General features: G+C 36.4%; 1 protein-coding gene and 2 non-coding genes across 4 annotated transcripts in view; 2 read left to right on the top strand and 1 right to left on the bottom strand.

Moving 5' to 3' along the window:
- LOC129948958 (putative mediator of RNA polymerase II transcription subunit 29) overlaps positions 1–24,988 on the top strand; it is a 207,471-nt gene that overhangs the window by 116,279 nt on the left and 66,204 nt on the right. The window lies entirely within an intron of this gene.
- On the top strand, positions 23,970–24,040 carry Trnag-gcc (transfer RNA glycine (anticodon GCC)). Its single transcript has one exon. It is a non-coding gene; the product is annotated as a tRNA-Gly (tRNA).
- Trnag-gcc (transfer RNA glycine (anticodon GCC)) lies at positions 24,254–24,324 on the bottom strand. The gene has a single exon. It is a non-coding gene; the product is annotated as a tRNA-Gly (tRNA).

Here is a 24,988-nt window from a genome sequence, read left to right as displayed (position 1 = left end):
ATTGCCCTGAGGATCCCTTCTCAATCACCTTTTGTGAAACGATCACATTCGCAATGTCGCCAAAAATGCCGCAAGACGTTTGGGTTTTCAAAGGCGATGCAAGAAGTTTTTCTCCCCCTCTGATCTGGCTGTTATATACGTCCAAAGCCAAAAATGTCAATTTGGATTTTTCATAAACCCGTTAAGCCAGAAATAGTCCTTATTGCTAATTTGATAAAGTGTATAAGTTTGTCAAATAGAATTCCAATTTTGGAAGGAAATTTAAACCTTGCTGATTTGCCAAAGTATACTGATAAAAATGTGTCATATGACAGCTACAGCTTGATAGTCTATCTCTAGAAATTAGACTATACTAAACCTTTTCCGAAAAAGAAAAAAGAAAACTTGAATCAAGAAAATCTTTGGCATTTTATACTCACCTTTTAGTTTCAACAAGTTTTGAAAAATGTATAAATAAAGCTCTGTTGAAGTTTGGTTACGACTAGTTAAGGGCTGCGCGCTTGTCTTCTTGGTAGTATGGAAAAATCCGTCGCGATCTTATAGTTGGTGAGCCTCTTTTTGAAGCCGGTTATTTGGCATGTCATCGGGCTTATTGCCTCATGCTTTTTGTCAAAAGTCCTAATGTAACTTTTACTACAGTATTGACTCTTTAAACATTATGATCTTTAGGAAAGAGTGCTTAACTCACCAATACTTTATAACATTTATACCATTGATTTGATTGGTAGTATGGCCTTTCACGACTAGACACAAAAATCGAGCTAATCTACTTAAGTTCTTCAGCGGTATTAAAACGGTTGAAAATTGAAAATAGAGCTTTCGGAAATTTGAGTCTCCTTTGCTTGAATAATCATACGATTTAATAGCCACTGCCAAGTAAAAGTGTACATAAGCACCTTGACATCTTATTTTTCAAAATATAATTAAATGCTCCTTTCAAAAGGAAATATGAGCTTATGCCCTGGGTTGATAGTGCCCTAACAAGATTCACTTCTTTGTGAGGCAGTACCTCAGACCCTTGATGTCTTGAATTGCACGGCACACTTAAGCCGAATTCAGCGTAGAGAATATACATGCACCTTGCACATACTTTTTTTTTAAGCTTCGATTAAAAACTTAATTTTGTAGGGCCCATTATCATAGCTACCAAAACTAAGAGGGTGTGCATTTAAGTGGTTTTATATCTTCCGATTTCTTACTTTATTTAGAAAGTCGACATAGATATATGGAGACAGTGATGTTTATTTACCGCGTTCGGACTTTTATAAAGGATTATATAGGTTTTCTTTAAAGTCAAACATTCTTCGTATTTGGTGGAGCTGAATATACTTTTTCCGATCGAATCCAAGGAGACAGGGAAAGCTTAAGAACCAGTTTTGGAAGACATTCAAACTTTTCTTTTTATTTGGTTTGTTGGACACACAAGTTTAAGGCTTCCAAGCGTTAAGTGGGGGACTGTATATGGTAATAACTTCATGCGATTATGACAAACATTTCAATTGTCAAATTTGACATTTGTGTCAGAATTCGACTTAAGGTACTAGACACCTTACAAAACTCCCCCATAAACAGTGTGTTCATATGTATGCCTTTGTCTCTTAGGATAACTCTCATAGACAAAAGTGAAAAATTGAAACTAAGCTTAAAAAAGGATCTCAAGACCCTTTGTTATTTTATTAAAATTTGATTTTCCAGTATTAAAATGACTTTTCTGATTATTTATTGAAGTCTTAGTCTTATGAGAACGTTTATTCATACATTTTTGTTTCATTCATCATATCGTCTGGTGAAATAGAAACACCTTAGTAAAAAGACATAACAAGCATAGTCGGCTTAAAAGTTTAAAATAAATAATACATAACGTCATCCCATGATCTTTTATACCACCACATTCACAATCCCGGATAGTATCCCCGCTATTGTTCTGAAGAAGTGTTTTTCAACGCTGGCAAAACCACTGCGTAAGCTTTTCCAAAGTCATGGAAACGCTGATCAATTTTCAGCTTAAGAAATATCTTAAAGAACGAAGTTCCTTGGAACCAAGCTCTCTTATCAAAAATGCGTTCATTTGGTATTGATGAATCCCTTCTTCGTTGGGTTAGAAATTACCTTTCGGACCGTGCAATTCAAGTAGTATTGGACGGGTTCAAATCTGATATCCACAAAATAAACGCTGGTGTGCCCCAGGGCTCGGTTTTGTCTCCGACACTTTTTCTTATTTTTATAAATGAGCTTTAGTCTGAAACTTCTAACCCACTTAATTGTTTCGCTGATGACAGTACCCTCAGATTCTCATATTCGTTTTTAGATTCTCATCCTTGTTCTTCGGATATGGACTACCAACAGCAGCGTATGATAAGCTCTCCTTCTCTCTCTCCTGATCATGACAGCATTGTCCAATGGGGAATCAAAAACCGTGTAGCATTCAATGCTTCAAAAACTCAATGCTGTCTACTGTCGCAAAAGCGTAACCTTTCCCCAATGCCACTATCCATGAGTGGTACTTGCATCGAGGAGACCGAACAGCTTTCAGTCCTAGGTATGTGCATTTTAAACCACTTGTTGCGGAGTGATCACATACTCGAGTACAATTCCTATATGTGGGCAGGTGCTCCTATAACCCTCTTGAGTCTCCTAGAGAGAAATAAAAAAAAAGGGCTCTAAAAATGATAGGTGGCCGTTGTCTAACTGAAACTTTTGTATCTCTCGAGCACCGTCCCGTCGTAAGGTTAAACAATAAACAATGCTCTAGTGAAATAGCCAGTTTCATTTCTCCCCGCAAATAATTCAACCGTAATACCCGTTCTTCTAGAAATGCTCATCAGTTTACCCTTGAGTCCAATTTCGGACGTACTGTAAACTACAGAGACTCTTTCTTTAGTCGCACTACACGAATGTGGATTGCTTTACCAGACTCAATGTTTCCCACTCATTACAATGTGCAGACATTCAAAACCAAACCTAATTGATCGCACTGCGATTAATCATCATAAGGGTATTCATATCCCCTTGAGTGCGCGTATAAATAAATAAATTAGGTGACGCAACAATCCGTTGAGAACTAGGACCTAGTGACTTACAACTCTCAACCATTCATGTGTGCGAGTAATGTTGTCAGGAATGGAGGGGACCTACAGTTTATATGCCGTATCCGAACGGCTAATTTTAGAAAGCACTTTTTCGTGACAAGAGTTACTCTTGGAGAATTTGTCAAATCCTCGCAAGAGGCAGTACCCGTGAAAGGACCTTAGATGGCACAGGGATCCAATCCAAGACCTCTGACATGACAGTCCAACGCACTAACCTTCATGCCACGGGTACTACTGGGTGCGCGTAGTACCCGTAGTAACCATATAAACAAAAAAAAAACATTCACCGTGTCTTTGTTGACTCTTTTAAGTGTGAGAAATCATAGCTTATTTCTAAAGTTCCTCATTTAATAACCGTCTTAGTTTAAGCTGCCTTACAAACTTCAATAAACTCTCTTATCCTTAAAGTGGGATAGAAATAAGTCTCATGAAGGTAAGGTTAGTTTTTAAGTGGAGATTAGAATTGTAAAAGAATTCAATCTTTTGGGAATGCAATCATTATAAATCATATCTTGAATTCAACTTGAAGATTGTATTCATTCACTTTGAGATTGGAACTTTAAGATTTTGCAATCACCAATCATTTGACTTTGAAAAGACTGCAATCATTTTCAATCATTTGTCTGCAATCAATTGAAATCATTTAAGACTTGAGAATTCATTTTGAGTCTTTGCATTCACTTGAAATTTTTGCATTTTTAAATCAAATTAAACTACAAACTTTAGAAATTTTGATTTTAAAATCTTAGTATCTGGCACCGAAAATTGGTTGGCAAGGTGTGTGGTGAAGCCACTTAAGAATATTTTGTATAGTGAAATTTCGTTTAGGAATGCAAAAAAGTGCAAAGATTTCAAAAGAATGCAAATAAAAGGAAAAAGACTCAAATGATTGCAATCATTTGATTGCATTCAAATGGTTGGAAAGATTGTAGTATTTTTGAGGTCAAATGATTATTGATTGCAAAATTTGAAGTTGCAATCTTTAAGTGAATATAATGAATGTAATCTTTATATTGAAGTCATTTAAGATTGCATTCCTAAAAGATTGCATTCTTTCACAAGCCTATAGTGGAGGTGCATTAGCAATGGCAGAAAAAAATCTCACTCCGATCTTTTCAGACCCATTTTGTTCCTTCACCTATTTCATCTTTAAGGTGATAGCTTTTTGTGATATGATACCTTGTGTTTTAATAATTCTTTATAGACGATTTCAAGATTCCGAATAGTCTTTAATTTTTAAAAACACCCTCTACCAATGTTCCGTCATGACAAGTTTCTTCTTTAAACCTTTAGTCTAGTTTGAGGGATATACTTTGTATTTTATTTTTATTTTAGTACACTCGTATAGTAGTTATGCATGGCCGTTTTTTTGGTCGGTAGCCAAGTTGATGGGCGTGGGTCGGTGTTCGACCGAAGAAGTCGACAATAATAGGGGAACTAAAAAGAAAAAAAAAACAGGAAAAAGATGTCTACAACCTCGTTAGACGTGCATTTTTCCACTTAATGTCACATCGACACAAGTACAGAGTCAGAGTGTAGAACATACCGTCCGTCATCGTCATCGCCATCATCGTCGTCATCATCATCTTTGTTGTCTTCCATGAAAGCCAGCCAGCCATCTAGCCAGCTATCGGAGTCATCCAACCATCAGCCATGAGCCCCATCAGAAGCGCAACGTCTTCACGATTCATCCGCACCGCACGTGAACGTGATACCGCAACTGGAACAAAGGACACGAACGTGCATCATTCAAGACGTCTACAGTCTACCTACCTACCTGCTTTTTTTTTTATCTATATCTATTTCTATTTGGATGGATTTATCTTATCAGAATACACGTTGGCTTTGAAGAAAATTCCCATTCCTTTTCGTCTATGTCACATGTAGGACATATTAAAGGAAGCCCAGGTAGGTAGGAAAGGTAGAGCGTAAAGGTGCCTCCAATCTCCAAAGGTTTCTCAGGAGGTGTGGTTAGAGTTAGATGTTGATAGGGGGAATGGTGTTAGCTGCTCCAATTTTCTCAATGACATCGGTGGATCTATGATGCGTACAGGTGTGGCATTAGATGCGATGACATATTCCCAGACAGTTATGCGGAATAAAATACGTGAATAATTTCTTATTGGAATTAATTTAAATATATTTTTTTTTCGTTGTTTTTGGTGTCAAGCATCAGTGAGACACATCAATTCAATGTTTTTTTTAATATCATCCCTTAAAATATAAAATAGATAATGGGTATTCATTATTTTGAAACAAAAAATTGAATTAAATCCTCATACTACGAATATTTTTTGATTTTAATGAAAAACGAGTATTTGGCATAATTCGAAACCATCCTAAATTCAATTTTATGTCGAAACGAACAAGCTTTAACCTACAGCTATAGATACTTGGTTGATGTCCTATAATAATTTTTTGGTTGGAGTAATTGTGTCCTTGGAGCGGCTTGTGAAGTAACCTAACCTAAAATGAAATTGTTATAATTTTGTTCGTGAGGTAAACAACACGTTCCGGGATTTTTTTTTATTGTTGGCGAATTTGAATAACCTTGCTTATGTAGAGGCTCTATTTGCAATTTGTGTATTTTCCATCAAAATAATTGACACAGCACAGTCTATGAGAGGGATTACATAAAACGAGGAAATTTTGTACATCAGGGATGAAATAAAAGTTATTATGTAGGTTAGATGTATGTACATAGGTTCATATATCAAAATTTGAATTGAAACAAAAATAATTATGTGCAATTTTACTCTTGGGCTTTACAAAACTTTAACTATGGTGAAGGACTGAGTTTGTTTGTTTTTTGTCATGTTCAGTCATTTTGGTTTTTTGTAAATGGAAGTTCTTTTCATTTTCCATCGATTTTTTGGCAAAATTTTAATATCCAACAATTATGGAAAGACCTTGTTAATGGTTGCTAGCTGGAACTCCTTGCTTTTGGATGATATTAGCTTTAAGTATTTAAGTTATTGCGTTTTACTCGTCGATCTGCTGGCTACTGAAAAGCCATCGTATCCAAGAAGTAGCTCCTTTATGAATCCTTTGCTGTACGACAGCTGACTCACAATTACCGACAAAGTGGGTAATCACCCTCGTGACCCTAGTATGATCCCTGAAATCAACAAGATATTCAAGAAAAAGAACGACAATGACATTCTTTGTTTGAAACTCCAAAAAACTGAAGAGAACAGAGACGTTCTCAGGACAGCGCAAATAGATCCAGAACTAACCATCTTTGACGATGACTTTTACATAGTTGAAGATCCGAAGAAAAAAGTGGAGGCGGTGGGAGCTGCTTTCCAGCAAGTGTACAAGGTGAATGTTAGCATTCGCCCCAACCACGACCTGGAAAACAGAGCCCTACTTAATCACTTTTACCTTCGAAATGATATGACACAATGGCTATCTGAGAACCGCGTTTTCATGCGGTTCAATTACGATTCCTTGGCAAATGCCATAATCGCCGAGCAAACGGTACCAAGTCCCTTGTTAGTGACGAAGGTTGAGCTTCAACTCATCTTCAAGTCAATAAAAAATAAAAAGTTAGCAGGTGTCGATGGTATATCCAACGTTGTACTAAGACATTTACCGATGGAGGCAATTGACATTTACACCACGCTCTTCAATAATGCGCTGAATAATGCATATTAGCCAGACCGCTGTGGTTCATCCTCTCCCGAAAAAGGGAAAGGACAACTCCAACCCGTCAAATCTTCGGTCGATAAGTCTTCTTCCGAGCATCAGCAAAGTTTTCGAAAAGATCATCAAGTGGACTGCGGACAACAAAATAATTCCGGATAAACAGTTCGGGTTCAAGGTGGGTCATGACACAATTCATGCTGCGTCTAAACTCGTTTCTGATATCCAATGGAATAAATCAAAACAACAATGCACAGGTGCTGTTCTGGTTGATTTGGAAAAGGCCTTTGACACCGTATGGTTAGAGGGTCTTTACCTAAAACTGAGCAGGCTTGGCATTAGCAAGCCATTGTTGTATATACTTTATGATATGCTTAACGGTAGAAAGTTTGTTGTCAAAAGTGGCAATGTAACTTCTACCACAACATTCTCAATTAAAAATGGTCTTCAACAGGGAGCGGTGAATTCGCCGATTCTCTTCAGCATTTACACCAGCGATCTGATAGGTAGTCTTACAAAGGCAATTGCGTACGCCGACGATTTAATTGCGTACAGAACGAAGGGTTGAGGTTATTAGAATTCTCTTGCAGCGTGATTTCGAAAAGATTCAGCGATATTGCGGCGACTAGTAACTGAAAATAAATGTCCAGAAGTCAGAGACAATTCTGTTCCGGACTCCGTTGGCTAGGGCCAAGAGGGATACGTGTAAGAATTGGCGCAAGATGGTCATCGTTGATCTTCACGGTCAGCCATTAGCGAGCAAAAGTGTAGTGAAGTACCTCGGTATCTGGTTAGATCAGTATTTATATTTCGACAGACATATAAATGCTGCTCTGACCAGGGCCAGAGGAGCCTTCGCTCTGACGAAACGAATGTTTTTTAGCAGTCGGCTTGACCCCAGGGTGAAGGTAATTTGCTACATGGCCCTCATACGGCCAATGATCGTTTATGGTTGTCCTGTGTGGTTCAACGTTGCCCCTTCTCAGATGGAGAAGTTTCGGGTGTTCGAGCTTCAGTGTTTCCGACGCTGTACCGGCTTATATCGAACACCAGAGTCTTCTTATGTGCATTACTTTTCCAACGAGGTCCTATACAACGGGGCTCGAATCAACAGAATTGACAATTTCGTGATAAAACTCGTTCAAGGTCGCATTGCAAGAGCTATGTCTTCGACCAACAATTTAATTTTTGGGGCGTTCTATCCGAACGACGAGTATTTTGAAAGTGCACGCTTGAGCGGGTTCATTCCACCAGAGGCATTCCTCTTTTTAGACTAATGCGGTCTGATACAGGATAGATTGGCAGTCCCGTTAATCTACCACGTCAGACGAAGAACCGTGGATAGGCGACTCCTGTACAATCGGGACGTCATGGCATAAGGCGGAGCAGAGCCCCTGCGGTTCAGTAGGGCTGTGTTCGAACGGGACCGAACCGATAGGGTGAAGCAGGAGAACCAGTTTTGGTTTTAATCGGCACTTGATAGTCTACGGACTGTTGCCCCACCTAATTTATATTTTTTTTAATTTGAATTGGAACTTCACGATTCAAAGTTTTAAGCGATCAAATTACATCTCTGCTGAGGCAAATTGACATATCAGAGATGGTATATATATTTATTTCTGAAGCCCATCGTCAACAACCTTATCGGTGTGGATTTAGATCAAGAAAGTCTACAATCTATTAAATAATCACATTGGAAAAGATTTTTGAAAATCCCAAGAACATCAAATAAATCTTTTCATCGATTTCAAGGCCAAATGTGACAGCATCTCTACATCGAACTTTTTTACACGAAAAGCAAGTTTTAGCATCCTTGGCAAACTCGTCCGTTTGTGCGATTTCACTCTGCTCCAAAAATCTTAGAAACAACAAAACAAGAACAGACCGTCATCAAGAAAGAACCTACAACACCGATATCACGGTCAAAACGTCACAGTCGACAGACGTTATTTTGAGGTAGCTAGGGACTTTGTCTACCTTGACTCCGTTATGCATACAGAAAATAACACCAGCGCTGAGATCAAACGAAGAGTTATTCATACTAACAGCTGTTTTGTTCGGCTCAGAAATAAGCTATATACGACCCCTATTGTCCCTTGGACTAAAACAAAAACGGATCAAAGCACCTTGGGTCGTTTCGAGAAAAAAGTTCTTCGCGTGATCTACGTTCCCGTATGCATTTAAGGCGAGTGAAGGAGAAGATGAAAATAGGAGTTGTATCCTTTGTACAGCGACGTAGACTTAGCCAGAATGATAAAAGTCCAACGCCTGAGATGGCTGGAGCAAGTTGACTGCATGCAAAGCAATGTTCTGTCCCGGAAAGCCTTCGAATCCAAAAATATCAGAAACGGTCATATCCAAAGAATCAAATTTTCGCATGACCTAAAATTACGACAGAAAATACTACATTGTCCCAAAGGTTAACAATTTGCGTAAAACTACGTCAACATCGATTCTTACACTAGGTTTTAATGATACTCCTTATGTAAGCTCGATCGATAAAGCCAATTTGCTTGCAGCAAAGTTTGCTGTTAATTCGACGTTACAGATAGTGACATGACTTCTACTGTACTTGAGAGCGAAAAGAGTTTTTTTGGGACGAATCTGTCCTATACGCAGGCCTCATTCCGAGTGGATAGCATTAGTCCAGCATACCCCTAAAAAAGGCTAATCGATCCTCTTCTCCCTCTAACTATCATCCAATTGCATTTACGTCCCTTGTTTCTGAGGTCATGGAAACGCTGAATAATTTTCAGCTTAAAAAATATGTTGAAAAACGGAAGCTTCTTAATGACCGTTAGTATGGTTTTCGAAGCAATACATTCATTGGAGATCTTATTGTCTATTTCACTAAACAGTCGAACATCGTTTTGAAAAGAGTGGGATTATTGTGCTTGATATTTTTAAAGCATTTCATAGGATTTGGCATCAAGCTCTCTTATCGAAAATGCATGCTTTTGGTATTGGTGAATATCTTCTCTGTTAGGTTAGATATTACCTTTCAGACCCTTCAATTCAAGTAGTATTGGACGCGTTCTGATATCTGATATTATCAAAATAAACGCTGGTGTGTCCCAGGGCTCCGTTTTGTCTCCTACACTCTTTTTTTTTAAATGGACTTCTGTCTGAAACTTCCAATCCACTTAGATTTTTTGCTGTAGATGATAAACTATCTTTCTTGTGGAATGAGTAAATATTTGAAGTCGTCAAAAAAGCTGTTATTTTTGTCATCCATGATCCTTCGGATGAGGCTTAAAATTAAAAAGGCATAATTCTTCCCAAACTCGAGAACAACTTCCTCATTTGGGCAGGTTCTCCAACAATTCACTTAAGCCCCTTCAAAGTCAAAGGATAGCTCTAAATATTATATGATAATTACCTCTTATTGCTAATTTTAGCCGTTCTTAAGGCAAACCAGAAGGTGTTCTATTCTGTGTATAGTTCTACAAAAATAGATATGGGCGTATAAGCATTTTTAAAGTTTGCATTAAATTTAAAACGAATTTGTATTTACATATTTTTGAATTGGTTGTAACTCGCTGCTTTGCCCACTTGGTTAAAGAGAATCAAATTATCACATAGACATTCCAGAGGCATCGGTCTTCTCGTTTTCTATTTTTAATAGGGTTAAAGCAAAGTTCATGTCATTATATAAAACGCCTAGTGATAGGCAACGATGCTAGATCCAAAAGCAGGCAGCACCTAACAATATGCTACTAATAGCCTTTCTGAAAAAAGTATATATTTGATGTTAGATTATGTGTGCTATGGGCAGATCTACTCTAAATAGCTGGAAATAAGATATCTTACCACAGTAAAAAGTGGCTTAAAACACTCTCTAGTCTCGTAACTTCTTCCACACAAAAAAACATGTATTAATATCGCTCCGTTGCGACGCGAAGGAAGGACAAACAAGCAAGCAAGCAAACAAGCAAACAAGCAAACAAGCAAACAAACAAACAAACAAACAAACTGACTTTCTCATTTATATCATCAGCATAGGATTTGTAACAAAACCAGAAGACCTTTTAGGGCAACCTGTTTAATAGTTAAATCGGTGCCAGTGGTGATTAAAAACTGATTAAGTTAATTACTTAACTTCATATGATTTGTTTTCTTTTTGGACTTCTTTATTATTCTAGTTCTACTTTAAAGTATTATTTGAGCACATCTTGCTTCAATGTCTTTAACATCTTAACTTTCAAATGGTTTGCTCAATTTCAACAAAGCCTTTAAAGAAAATTCGTTTAAAAATACTAAATCTTGCACAAAACTCCTTCTCCCTTCTCAAAATATTTCTCCAGTCTCTTTATTACAGTTTATATTATTGTATAACCCTTTGCGCTAACTTTACAAGGCATAGTTTTTGTGCCTTTAACATGAACTTTCAGTTTATATAATTTTATAATAGATATTGTGTCATAGGGCAGTGCACTTTAGGTCTGTATTTTGCATCACGTCTCGTCGCCACTGACGACAACGATGACGAACATGACTACGATTCCACAAACTCTAGCTTCAACCTTAAAATTATATCCAAGTAGAAGGTATAGGTACATCAGGAAGAGAAATGAATGTATCATCAGGGGATCAAAAGGAGGTCTATACTTTCATATACATATGTACCTTTCTAACCAACTATAGTCTTTGATATGAAATGCTATCAAGTGTGAAACAATCTCAAGACATAAAAGAGCATAACAAAAACTTAAAAAAAAAAAAAAACAACAACAAAACTCCTAACACACAGAAAGGTGGAGCTGATGATGGAAACTTAAAAGAGGCATCTCTCAAGAAACTGTCATTCAATTATATCTACGTGAGAGCTCAAAAACCTTCCTGATGTTACCTATAGAAGATACCTTACGTACCTATCTATAAAGCTTCAAGGAAAATTTGCTTAAAAGCGAAATAATGTAATTATGTAATAAAATGGTATATAAATTATTCGTCTGTGGCAGAGGGAGGGCGGAGTTCGATGTGGATGAGGAAAGGTGCCAGAGTATATGTTCGCTGTGGAAAAAGGGTGACACAGTGAAAACCTTGCGCAAACTATTTTCCATCTCAAAACTTACAAAGTTGTATAGAGTTTAATTGCATTCCATTGGGACAAATGTCATGTAAAACTTCAAACAACAAAAAATTAAAAAACTAAGTTTTTTAAAGTTGTTTTTTTGTTTGAAGTGAAAACCTAATTAAAGGTGGAATAATTTGTTTCTTGTTTTTTGAATCAATTATAAAGGAATTCCCCCAAACGTGTTGCTTGCAATTAAATTGCAAAACATGAACAAATACATCCCACTTGCTGCTTCTCAGTGCAGTAGAGTAGTAGTTTTTTAGAGATGCACTTTCCTATCGAATTAAATGATCTTTCCCAAACATGAAGAGTTGTATGCCTCTAAAAAAGTTTTAAGAGGCAAAGATTTGTTAAAAAAAATCATTTGCTTTTGTGTATTTTTGTATTTTCACATTTTTTCAACATAAAAAACGTTCGTTTTATTTTTGTCTATCGCGTGTAACACCAGATGCCAGTGCCACCTCCGCGATATTCATTCAATCGAAAGTATCACTATCGCAATCTTGTTTGACACAAAAGCATTTCATTCGAGTTTTGTATATAAATCACGAATGATGGATTTTCCGGTTTGATTTTTCTTTCACCATCATCTATCCACCACAACCCGCCACCACTGTCACTGATGTTCCTCTGATTGCTAAAGTGCATGTTGCAATTATAATATTCAACTTGATGTGATTTTTTTTTAAGCTTGGAAACAAAATGTCAGACGAATTTGTATTAGATACTTTCTATGCACATTTAAAAAGGTTCTTTTCAGTCAAGTTTGATGAAAAATAATTCAGAAAAGGAAGAATGGACAAAGTGCGGTCAACGTGCTTAAAAACACTATCATTTCTCTATTCACCACCCCAGTAACTTTGTGTAGTGCTTTAGTACTTTTATGGCGAGAAACGACCGAAGCGACACCTGGGCAACTGTCAAGAAACTAATTCCGGCACAGTTCAGAAATTTGAAGAAATCATTAGCGCAACCTGTCAATGTATGATTTTCCGATTTTATAAAATTTTATTTGATTATTTTAAAGATGCTATCCTTTTCCACGTAGTACACGTGAGTGATGGTTAGTGTGTATAACTGTCGTGCTAGAGGTTTTGCGTTCAAAGCTTGCCTGTGCAACCTAGAGTTTTTTTTTCAGTTAGACTGCCTTTTTCGAGGAATTGACAAGTATTCAAGGATTAATTCTTATCATGAAAAAAGCTTTCTCAAATTAGCCGTTCCCTGAAATGACAGGAATGGTTGAAAGTTATAACTCGCCAGGCCCTAGTTTTTTAGGGACTGTTGCGCCATCTAGTTTAATCAAATTTGCGCAAATTAAAAGCATTAAATAGTAAACCCCTAAGGTTTTATACCCATTTGAAAACTTTAAAAAATGAAAGAAATAAGTCCTGGTAGAAGTTTAATCTATATCGATGGGTGATGACACGCTTAGAGTTTACAAAGAACTGCAATACGACTTTTTTACTTATCCAAACTTCTTGTTCTCTCTTTTCATTTTGAATTCTTGAAGTGATCTAAAAATGAATGACCAAAGAACTAACTTATTTCAATTCCTTACTTTTTTTTCGATGCATTTGGCAAACACTCGAATCTCAAGACATTTGACAAGTTAAGGTATGAAATACTTTTAAATGAATTAAGTAAAATTGGACTTAATAATCATTTCATTTGTGGATTTTATCATATCATGCTCAGGAGTAACCTTTCATGGAGAGTTAAAGTCAATTCTGGTGTACCACAAGGGAATTACCTTGGTCCATTGCTGTTTATTATATTTTTTAATGATTTGCCTTCAGTTTAAAATAGTTCTATATCGCCATTCTTTATGCAGATGATGTTAAAATATTTCGAATTATTAAGTTTAACAAAGACTGTGAAGAGCTTAAAGAAGACCTTAATAATAATTTTTGGAATGGTTCCATAAAAATTGTATTTTACATTAAAACATAATATAACGAGTTATGACTTTATGTTGAAAAAATAGCTTCCCACTTATACTCATGAGAGGAAAGCATAATGGTGGGCATGGGCATCAGAGCTTGACTCGCTCAGAAGAGAATGTAGGAAACTCTTCAACCGAGTCAAGCTCTCAAGACTAGCCTCTCACTTGGACTCTTACAAAGAATCCCTAAGAATTTACAAGAAGGCAGTAAGGAAATCTAAGCGATATGTGGCACGATAGAAGAAACTTCTGAAGCCTCTAGGTTACGGAAAATTCTTTCAACCAATCCAGCGATGCCAAGCTGCTTGAAAAATGCAGACGGCTCGTGGACAAATTCAAGTAATGAATCGCTGAACTTACTGCTGGACACTCACTTTCCTGGTAGTTCTTTTACCGAAACTTGCAACAGTCTTATAATTTCAAGTTCCAAATTCCAATATAACGTATACACAAGGTCTAATCACAAGGGAAAAGCTACAATAGGCTCTCAACCAGCTTATAACCATTTGAATCTGAAGGACCAGATGGAATAATACCAGCTACAAAAAACTTCTGACATAATTGCACCAATCTTTGACTAGCAGAATAATTTAGTCAAAACTAGGCAACTCTTCTTTAAGACGATTCGTTAAGTAGAGGAATCGTCGTTCTCTTCTGGAACCTAGTGGTGAATGAAATTTTAACTAGTCTGGATGCGGAGGGTTTCAGGGTGATAGCCTATGTGGACGACGTTGCTAAAGCAGTTAGGAAAACATCTTAACACCTTAAAAGAACTCTTACAAAATTCCTTAGACGGACTAATACTTTGGGCTGATCGGTGTGGACTGAGTGTTAAGAAATACAAAACCGATTTAGTCTTATTTTCGAGGAGATACAAAATTCCATTGTCAACCCTCCCTATATTAATGGAATTCTCGGACGAGGCTTAATACCTGGGTCTTGTTTTAGATAAAATGTAAGTTGGAAACGCAATGTACAGTTCTTCACCTTCTCTGTATATGCCCTCCTCTAGCTCAAAAACGCAAGAAATACCTAGGAGAATTCTTCTTTAACGATCTAAACTATCTTAATCATATCAGCCTCTCACGTTTCGTAAGGGACTCAAGCTGGTTCCATTGAGCTTAGGAGGAAGCCTCAAGATTCATGTGGTATCACAAAAGGGCCATAAAACTGGCCTAAGTGTGTCCGTTTCCATCTTGGACAGCTACTATAACCTAACCCAACCTCAAGTACAGATATTCGTTCTTTAACCGTACTACACGAATATGGTATTGTGGCTTACACACAAACGTTAAGTAATAAGTTATGACTTTATGAGCTTTGTGTTTCCTAAAAAAAGGAAACCCTCTAAACTGCACCAACTATAGAGGAATCAGTCTTCTTAAAATCGCCTATAAAATCTTCTCTGCCATAACATGCGATTGTCTAAAGCCCATCGTCAACAACCTGATAGGTCCTTATCAATGTGGTTTTTGACCAGAAAAGTCCACAGTCGAACATATATATTCACATTACGGCATATCCTGGAAAAAAAAAACCAACAACACCAAATCGACACGCACCATCTTTTCATCGATTTCAAGGCCGCATATGACAGCATCTACAATTCTACATGGACGAGCTGTATAGAACCATGTCTAGTTTTGGCATTCCTTCCAAACTTGTCAGTTTATGCAGGATGACCATGGAGAATTCACGCTGCTCCATAAAGGTTGGAAACAACTTAACAGAACCTTTCGATGTCAAAAAAGCTTTTAGACAAGGTGATGCTCTGTCATGCGATTGTTTTTAACATCGTGCTTGAAAGAATAGTGCAAGGCTCACACGTCTACAGGCACTATCTTTCTGTCTGTCCAATTACTAGAATATGCTGATGACATTGACATAATCCGAAGAACTCAGCGTGATGTCAATGGGGCTTTTGTGAGTATTGAGGCAGAGGCAGCAAAACTGGGTTGAACGGTTAATGAAAGCAAAACAAAGTACATGCTGTCGTCAAGAAAGGTCATACAACACCGACGTCTTGGTTAACACGTCACCACCGACAGACGTAGCTTTGAGGTAGTCAAGGACTTCGTCTACCTTAGCTCCGCTGTAAACGCAGAAAACGAGACCAGCGCTGAGATCAAATGCAGAATAACTCTTGCTAACCGCTGTTTCTTTGGACTAAGAAAGCAATTGAGTGGTAAAGTCCCTTCTCGAGGGACCAAAGTGTTGGTATATAAGACTCTTATCATCCCCGTCCTGCTAAACGGTGCAGAATCATGGACTATGACAAAAGCGGATGAAAGCACCTTGGGTCAGTTCGAGAGAAAAGTTCTTCGTGTGATCTACGGCCTTATGCATCGAAGGGGAGTCGAGGAGGAGATGGAACGAAGAGCTGTACGGGCTGTACAGCGACGTAGACTTAGAAGGGTAAAAATCCAACGACTAAGATGGCTGAGTCACGTAAAGCGCATGGAAACCAATGATCCGGCCCGAAAAGTCTTCGAATCCACAGGACAGCGCAGTAGACTAAGAACGCGGATCAGGTGGCGTGCACAAGGAGAAAATGACCTCACCCAACTTGGAGCGCGAAACTGGAGACATCTAGCTAGGGACCGAGCTAGATGGAGAAGTTTTTTTGGTTATCATTTGTTTGAAATTCAAAGTGGCGCCCAATGCGAAGCACTAGACATACATATATCAATTTTTTGTATATATTAAAAAAAATGTATTAAATCCAGACAAAAAAAACCCTTGAAAATAAAAGTTATAGAGCTACCACAAACTGAATTCGGTTTAGTTGATTTGTTTTATAACTCTTGTGATAAAGGAATAAGATCCAAATCAGGATTTTGTACCAACGTAAATGCGACAAAGAAAACACAACCAGACTTTCTATTTAAATGTTAGATGATTCAAGATTCTGTATTCTAAAGTTTATATAACCTCAAATAAATGAAGCCACATGAATGATCTCAATCAGTTCATTACAAATAGGTGCTTCGTTTTCGTATTTAAGAATTATAAAAACAAAAACTTGAAATCATTTCAGTTCGCTTTTCAAAGAGAAGTTGCACTGAAACTATAAGAGATAGCACAATCGATTAAGTATACTTTTGAAAGTACTTAAATTTTAAGAACCAAAAATAAACTTTCCTCCAGACAATCTCAAGGTTATTATGAAAATAAAGTTTTGCAAAAACACAAAAAAAAACATAAAACGAACAACTTTTCAAAAACGATAAAAAATTCATTCACCAAAAGCAAAGAGCATTTATTACCATATTAGGAAATAATTAAACGAAGCTCCAACAATCATAAATCCAAAATGAGAAGAAGAAAAAAAAGCAAAAAATTCCCACGAAGCAAATTATTATCCACTTAAAAATCAATTGAATCAAAGTTTTCTTTTTAATTTTTCTTATTAAAGGAAAAACTCATAAATGTTAACAAAAAAAAATCCTAATTATTTTATCCAAAAACGTATAAGTTAGTAGATGCCGTAAGATGGTAGGCAAGGTATAGCAAAAGGCACATAATAAAAAGGCCATTAAATGATTAAATTTTTCATTTTTATTATTTTTTATTAAATTAAGAGTTAAAAAGCGTTTAATTAAACGTTATTATAATGGCATCCATCAAATCTCAGCCTGTGCTATTGCTATGACTGTAGCTGTGATTGTGAGCCTTTGTCGCTGTGCCAAATAAGGAGCTTAGAAAACATGGTTTAAGTGTAATGTAAATGCAGAGAGTCCATTGCATTAACTTAGTCTATGACTACTTTGAGTATAATGTAACCATTAATACTTCTTATGAATTCCGACGTTTGTTGGCGTCGCAATCGTGTCGTTGTCTCTGTCGGCATCAGCATCAGTGCGGCTTTTTTCACTCTCTAAAAGATCAAAAATCTAATAGTTATGTATCTCTGGAAAAAAATATAAATAATTAATGCAAACAAAGTTGTGAAACGAGATTGTTGTTTTATATTTCTTATACCGCATTTATAACTAACCATCCCACCACCCCACAAGCTCTACCGTCCCACACTCCCCGATAAGATTCCTATGATGCGGTATGAATTTCATATGGATTTTTTTCAAAACGCCATTTGCCAAATTTAGTTTTGCTTGAGGTTTGGGGGCCAGATATCTCTACGTAAACACTTAAATTGCAACTGCACCCAAACGGTCAATTCACTGCCCCAAATGCATAATTCAATAGTGGTTTACTGTTGCATAGTGGCCAATGGCCAACGGCCGGCAGCGGGAATATTGCGTTCCACCATATCGCTTCGGCTCGCCTCGACTCAACTCGACTCGCTTCAAACGCCACAGGCCATATTAAAAACTCGATGCAGTGGCAAAACTTGTGCAAAACGCACTTCAACTTTTATTATGTCTATTTAAGTTTTACAAATGGAAATTTGATTTATATAAAAATATAAAAGAATATATTGGGGCATTTGGATTTGGGTGTTGGCGAGTGGCAATTAATTTGCACGCATGCTTTATCTATTCAACAATAAAATAAAACATCTTCGTTGGTTGCATGAATTTGCTTAATAAGCTCATAATTATTATTTTGAAGTCAAAAAAGTCAGGTATCAATAATGTTATTTCTATGACATTTTAAAATGGCGCCCAACGCAAGGTCCTATTGGGATGTATTTATACGAACTGTAACTCGCTTTGCCCGGGTGATAAGAAAAAAGCGAAATATCAATAAAAGACATTCCAGGGGCAAGTTTACAGGTGTTAGTTGGTAAGCTTTGCCCAGTGAAAAGAAACAAAGAGAAACCAACAGTGACAGTGTCTTTTGTTATAGTGATGAAGTTACTTTTTTTGCTCATTTACCCATTCCAGTGAAAGCTACTTTCTCTAAAGTAACTCGAAATATCGAAAATATCATGTACAAGCTGAAGTGGGTTGACAGCAAGGCCCTTCTTTATCAATCTCGGTATCGTTCCATCACTACAATCTACGGGAGTAGCCGACCAAGACGCAGAATGTGTAGTGAGAAATATCAAGATGTAAGCACCATTCGCACTCAGTAATAACAAAAAGTTTAACGCAGCAAAAATATGGTTAGACAAGGACTGCGTAAAGCTAAGGGAAAAAACATTTCGTTTCTTAAAACTATTCAGATCTACTAACGCCGATTTTTTTAAAGACCAGTACTTACTTTTTAATAAGGAATATAAACAGCTCTGTTCCTCAAAAAAGATTAAATATCTTCAAACTACTGCAAAAAACTTAGTGCTCTATAAGGACTCTAAAACATTGAGGGAATTAAGAGGACGTAAACATACTTCTTCAAATAATAATGCTCTCGGAGCTGAGGTTTTGGCAGATTACTTCAAAGGATTGTAATCAGCAGATGAGTCTTTGTTATCGTGTAGTTACGCCATGCCAAACAACCATATTCCTGAACTTGATGAACCGATATCCTTGATTGAACTAGAAAGTGTTTTGAAAACAATGAAGAACAACAAAGCACCGGGTGCTGATGAAATCCCAACGGAATTTTACAAATATTCTACAGCTTACTTCAAAAACTACTTAGTGGACTGGATCGACCAACTTTATAATGATGCTTGCATATCCATTTGCTTTAACACAGCCATTATTTACGCTTTTTTCAAGAAAGGTGAAAGGACTCTTGCAGAAAACTATAGAAAACGAAATGGATAGAGACAAACAACCGATAAGGTATCTTCCAAGCTGGGTTTCGATTTGGTTTCTCAACGGTAGACCAAATTTTTGCGCTTACAAGCATATCAAGACAACATTTGGAGAAAAAGAAAACAGCTTTACAGCTGCTTCATTGACTTCAAAGCTGCTTTTGATACAGTCAATCGACAAGCATTGATTTACAAACTATCTTCTCTTGGCCTTTCGAAAAAATGTTTACTTTTTTAATCTAACCCTCTAAGTTCAACGAAAGCCTCAGTATGGGATGGCAACAACTTATCCGAAAGCTTTGAGACAGCGGCGGGAGTTCCCCAAGGATGTGTTTTAAGTCCCATTTTGTTTGCACTTTATATTGATGCGGTTTGTGAAATCTTACCGGGAGGTGTAATATTTGGTGGATCTTTGATTAAAGTTTTACTGTATGCAGACGATCTGGTACTATTGGCGGGTAATCCATTTTCTTTACAACTGCAAATCAACAGACTTAAAGAATATTGCGAAACTTTAGGCTTACGGATCGTGCTGAAGAATCATGGAACATCAACAACGAGCGAGAAAATTGTGAGTGAGTTTAAATATCTAAAACCTAAAGTGGAGCAATCATGCCAAAGAAAAAACGAGGGAGGCCAAACTGGCCCTAAACCTGATGTGGCCCAATTTTTTAGCAACCAACTTATCGACCTCTCATCAAAGTACAGAGTCTTCAATGCAACAATAAATACTTGCTTATGTTACGGTGTCCAAGCTTTAGGATACTCTCAAATAGAGGAATTTCAGACTTTACAAAGATACTTTTTTAAAAGACTTTTAAACCTACGTACGCCATACATGTCGAATCGGGAGTAGCACTGATATATATTCAGAATCTGAAATGGCACTTCGACTATTTAGCTAAGGTTATGAAAAGAAAAAATGGGCTTCAAAAGACGATCTTGATAAGATTGCTCCGTACAAATGCTTCCCCTTTTAGAGAATGGAACGCGCTTGCTGCAGGAGTTGATATAGTACTCTCCTTAGGGGAAAATAATGTAGAGGAATGGCTAAATATGTTCGCGGTTTTGATAGCTAAAATTGATGAAAACCTTTATTTAAAACACCTGCAAGGTGCATCCTCATCGGCAAGCAGAAACATATACACGCGCTTAAACCATCAATTGTCATCAACTTCAAACTATTTTTGTAAAGAAATGACTTCGGAAGCTATCGGCACAATTTTTAAAGCTAGACTGGAGATCCTTAATCTCAACTTTATCCCCCATAGATCGGACCTTTCACAAATTTGCACTCCCTGCAATAGAAGAGACGTGGAGGATATAAATCATTTTATAGCAGTTTGTCCAATATTACAAGAAATACGACGGCTTTATTTCCAAGGTTTTTTTGTCTACGGACCAACTTATTGACATTCTTAACGGGCTGAGTGATTGGACGAATCGGTTCAAATTTTGCAAACATGCTTTAGCTTATAGAAGTAGCTTTTCAGCGGTCATGTATCCAGTTATGGCAATTGAAAATTTAATATTTTTTCTGTACCAAATCACGTCAAAATTGAACTTGTTTTCTTCTATTAAAATTGTGTTTAAAAACGGAAAAGTTTATTTTAAAGATTTTGTGTTTCAAATCACGGCAAAATGTCGACAATGAAATTTATCCGATGATTCCGATAGTGTCACTACCTAGCCCTAAGCATTGGTTTTAATCCCCCATCACCTATTTTTCTTGTGTGAATGTCATTATAATAAACGCCTAATAATAGGCAACGATGATATGTCTAAAAGTAGGCAACACCTAATGATATGCTTCTAAACAGTGTTCTTAAAGAAGATTCTCGAACGTTTTATTATAAATGTTATCGGAAGATCTCTTCGAATTGTATTGTAAAACACTTTCTTAGCTTAAAGCTACTTTCACACAAAAAATCATGTCATAATATTGCTCCGTTGTGACGTGAAGGACGGGCAAACAAGCAAACAAACAAACAAAAAACTTACTTTGCCTTTTTTAATATTGTTAATGATTTATTTTTTCGAATAATTTAAGCAACATCATTGTTTAGAAAAATACGGTTTAGACAAAAATTTTGAGGAGTTTATTTTCAACAACTTTTTGAACTCATGTCGTTATAGTTGGAAACAAACACATCAGCTTTTTTTGAAGTGCTTTAATGGTGGCTAACGTTTTTGGTTTTGTTTAGAGTTCAGTGTAAAACCATTCATCACATATTCATATAAGCTTAATAGAAGAGAACAGTATCCAAGATGGACCCCTGTGGCACACCTCTCTTAATGATAAATTTAATTTAAGAAAATCATCCTGTTTACTTCACCATAAAACCTTAAAGTATAAACAATGTTAAACAGGTATAGAACTTTAAGTTGGCAACACCAATTTAATTGGCGGCCATTTTGTCAGCTTTCAATTGCTTTATTTTAAGTTTGTTTTGCCATTTCACGGAGACATAGACTAGGTCACTCGAACAACGTTTCCTAATCGTGCACATTTATTTTAAAAATCATGATTCTGTTCGAAGCACCTAAGACCTTACACTCAAATTTTGTTAAGCCATGAAGCTTACTGCCGTATTTAAAGTAATGATAATTCTCAAGCGTATTTTGAAAAACAATTACATCTACAAAAACTGACTGCTTGGTAACCAATTTAAAGCTTTGATTACTGACTTTTTTGTTTATAAATGTTTAGTGCAGAAGCTGATTTTTTAATCAGACGGCGGAATATGTCACACAACTAGTGTCAAAATTGGTTTATTAAAGGAAACCTTCTGTAACCTCATATTTTCACGTAACGGACCCCTGAATTAGCCTCCAAAATCGTGGAATTTAACCTTTTTCTGTGGCGATAGTTGAAGTCGCTAGTCTAAACCGATGATCTCAAAACACCACTTGAAGGAAAATATTCTGCACACAATTGCCAATATAAGGCCACACATTTTTGGAAAAAGTTATCGGCAATTGGAAAATAATAAAAGTTGTTTTTATGGAATAATTTTGAAAATGCCACAAACCATATTCTTTTGAGTCGAAATGCATAATAAGTATTACCAACTCAATAAAATTTACAACAGGATTTAAGCCAAGGGACCATTTCGAAAAAGAAGAGGTTTTTCCTTCCTTAAAGTCCAAGTTTATCAATGATGCACAAATTTCACGTAATGGAAACCTGAACTAACACAGACTTTATTTCGTGACAGGCCATAACCATATTTTCCAGATGTTCTGACTAAAAGTAATTTTGACAACTGAAAACAACTTCAACAACGTAAATGAGGACCTTCGAATACAACACTTTTAAAACCTACTTAATGTAAACTCACAACTTTTTGCTTGAAAGTTCGTCGAAGCCGGGTTGATCATGAATCTGTGTATAAGAAAAAGTAGAGGACCAACAACTGACTCTTGTGGAACACCACCCTTAATTCCTAGACTATGAGAGTGTAAAATTGGTTTGAAGGTTGTATTCATTTGCAGATCTAAGTCTGTTCTTCTTAATACTGGTCAAATTATTTGCTTATAAAGATCATGGACTTTTAGTTAGAATTGAGTGTTTTTAAAAGTAGTTTCTAGTTGTTTTTTGTGCCAAACCAATACTTTGCCCGATAGAGTAATGTGAAGTAAAATTGAAATAACCGTTAGATCATTCATTACTTGTCTATATAAACACACAACTTTGGAAAAAATAGAAGAACAAAAATTAGTTCAATGCACATTTTTCAAATCAAGGCATATTATATGCAATGCAATGCACTTCACTGCACTCCACACATATAATATTTTTACACTATCTTGAAATTTTACTTCTGCTAATGTACTCGTCGTCATCGTCATCGTCGTGTCGGTCGTGTATCTTGTATCTTTCTCTGTGGAATACAATCTGGTTTTTATCATATTGATGTTTTTGCAGTTGTTTGAATATATGAAAGACAACAATTTTTACTTTGGTGCAAAGCGTGTTGTTTATGGACAGAGCTAATATCAATTTATATGAAAACAAGTAAATGATTCGCAGAAAAATAATAATAGATTAGGTACGAGTATACTGGATATCGGTTAGCTTAATAGGCTTATTTTTATGTATCTGTATATAATTCGAGGAAAATTATGATATCTACGATTTTTTCGTGTGGGTTTGTCGATTGAAATTAATATTTGTCACGATATTTAACATTTTATTTTAATGTTTAATGTACCGCTACAAAAAACATACGTTTTACAATGTACGAGTAAACTTTTGCTCAAACTTGAAGATTGAATTTTTTTTTTTTAAATAAACACAAATCCTTTAGATTCTTATAAATGTACCTTAGTGAAGTGCCAAAGAAACACATTTAACTCCTACTGTCCGAAATTTACTGCACCAACATATCATTGATATTTAGTAACTTCATGACTTTTAATTGTTCAGAGAAAATGAACATAAATGTTCCTCTTTTTATATGAGAAAAATATTACTCATACGCCACAGTGCACATTAAAAATTTTATTATGGAATTTTTTGTTTTGCGAAGTAAATAGCAATTTTCATAAGCATCGGTGGTTCAGTGGTAGAATGCTCGCCTGCCACGCGGGCGGCCCGGGTTCGATTCCCGGCCGATGCAATAGCTTTTTGCATCAATTTCAAATTTTAATCTCAAAAACAACTGAATAAGTTTTGATGTAATTTCAAAACTTTTTCATATAAGCTTAAAACTTATTCTGGGGTTCTTTTTTATTCTGCTATAAGGTGTTCAAGGATATTAAAATCAATCAATTTTGTAGGTGAAGTTTGAAAGGCTACTCTGAGGACTTGAAAATTATATCAAAATATTTATTGCATCGGCCGGGAATCGAACCCGGGCCGCCCGCGTGGCAGGCGAGCATTCTACCACTGAACCACCGATGCTTCTTGAAAAATATTTATCTGTAAATGAAGGATTTTGTTATAAATTATAAATTTTATAAATTACTATTTTTAGAAACTAAGATAATTGTTTTTTCTTTATTTTATTCTTAAGCAATTGATAACAATAACTTGGATAGGATGTTTTAAAGACGCAACAATTGGTTTGGGACTAAAAAAAATTTACAAACTTTTAGTTTTATGAGTACCGAGTGAAATAGATGTCAAAATCAAGATATAACTGAGCCAATAACTCCCATCAATCTAGTTGATTGTCTTAAACAATATTTAAAGAAGAACATGGAAATAACACTGGCGATTCATTTACGTCAATTGATCACCGTCAAAAGGTTTCCTTGATTCATTTTTTTAATGACATTTTTAGTGATTATGCTCTAGGGAAATACCTAGTTATGTTCCTCCCTTTAAGCAATTTAACTCTTTATGTATGCTTATCAGTTGAACTACTTAGTGAACACCTTATAGGACTTCTTCGACTTATTTGGAGCCCAGGCCTGTAAGGAGCGGTTTTATCCGGCTCCACATCCTTGGAGTTATACTTAGGATATGGCCCTCCAGGTTGGGGGTTGTGCGTCGGGGTGACTTCCTGGCCACGTAAAAGCTTTCATAGTTGCGAAGCACCAACAAGCCTCGGATACGGACGGAT

The sequence above is a fragment of the Eupeodes corollae genome, chromosome 3 (assembly GCF_945859685.1).
Source record: "Eupeodes corollae chromosome 3, idEupCoro1.1, whole genome shotgun sequence".
Lineage (NCBI taxonomy): Eukaryota > Metazoa > Arthropoda > Insecta > Diptera > Syrphidae > Eupeodes > Eupeodes corollae.
This window is presented reverse-complemented; position numbering and strand designations above follow the sequence as displayed.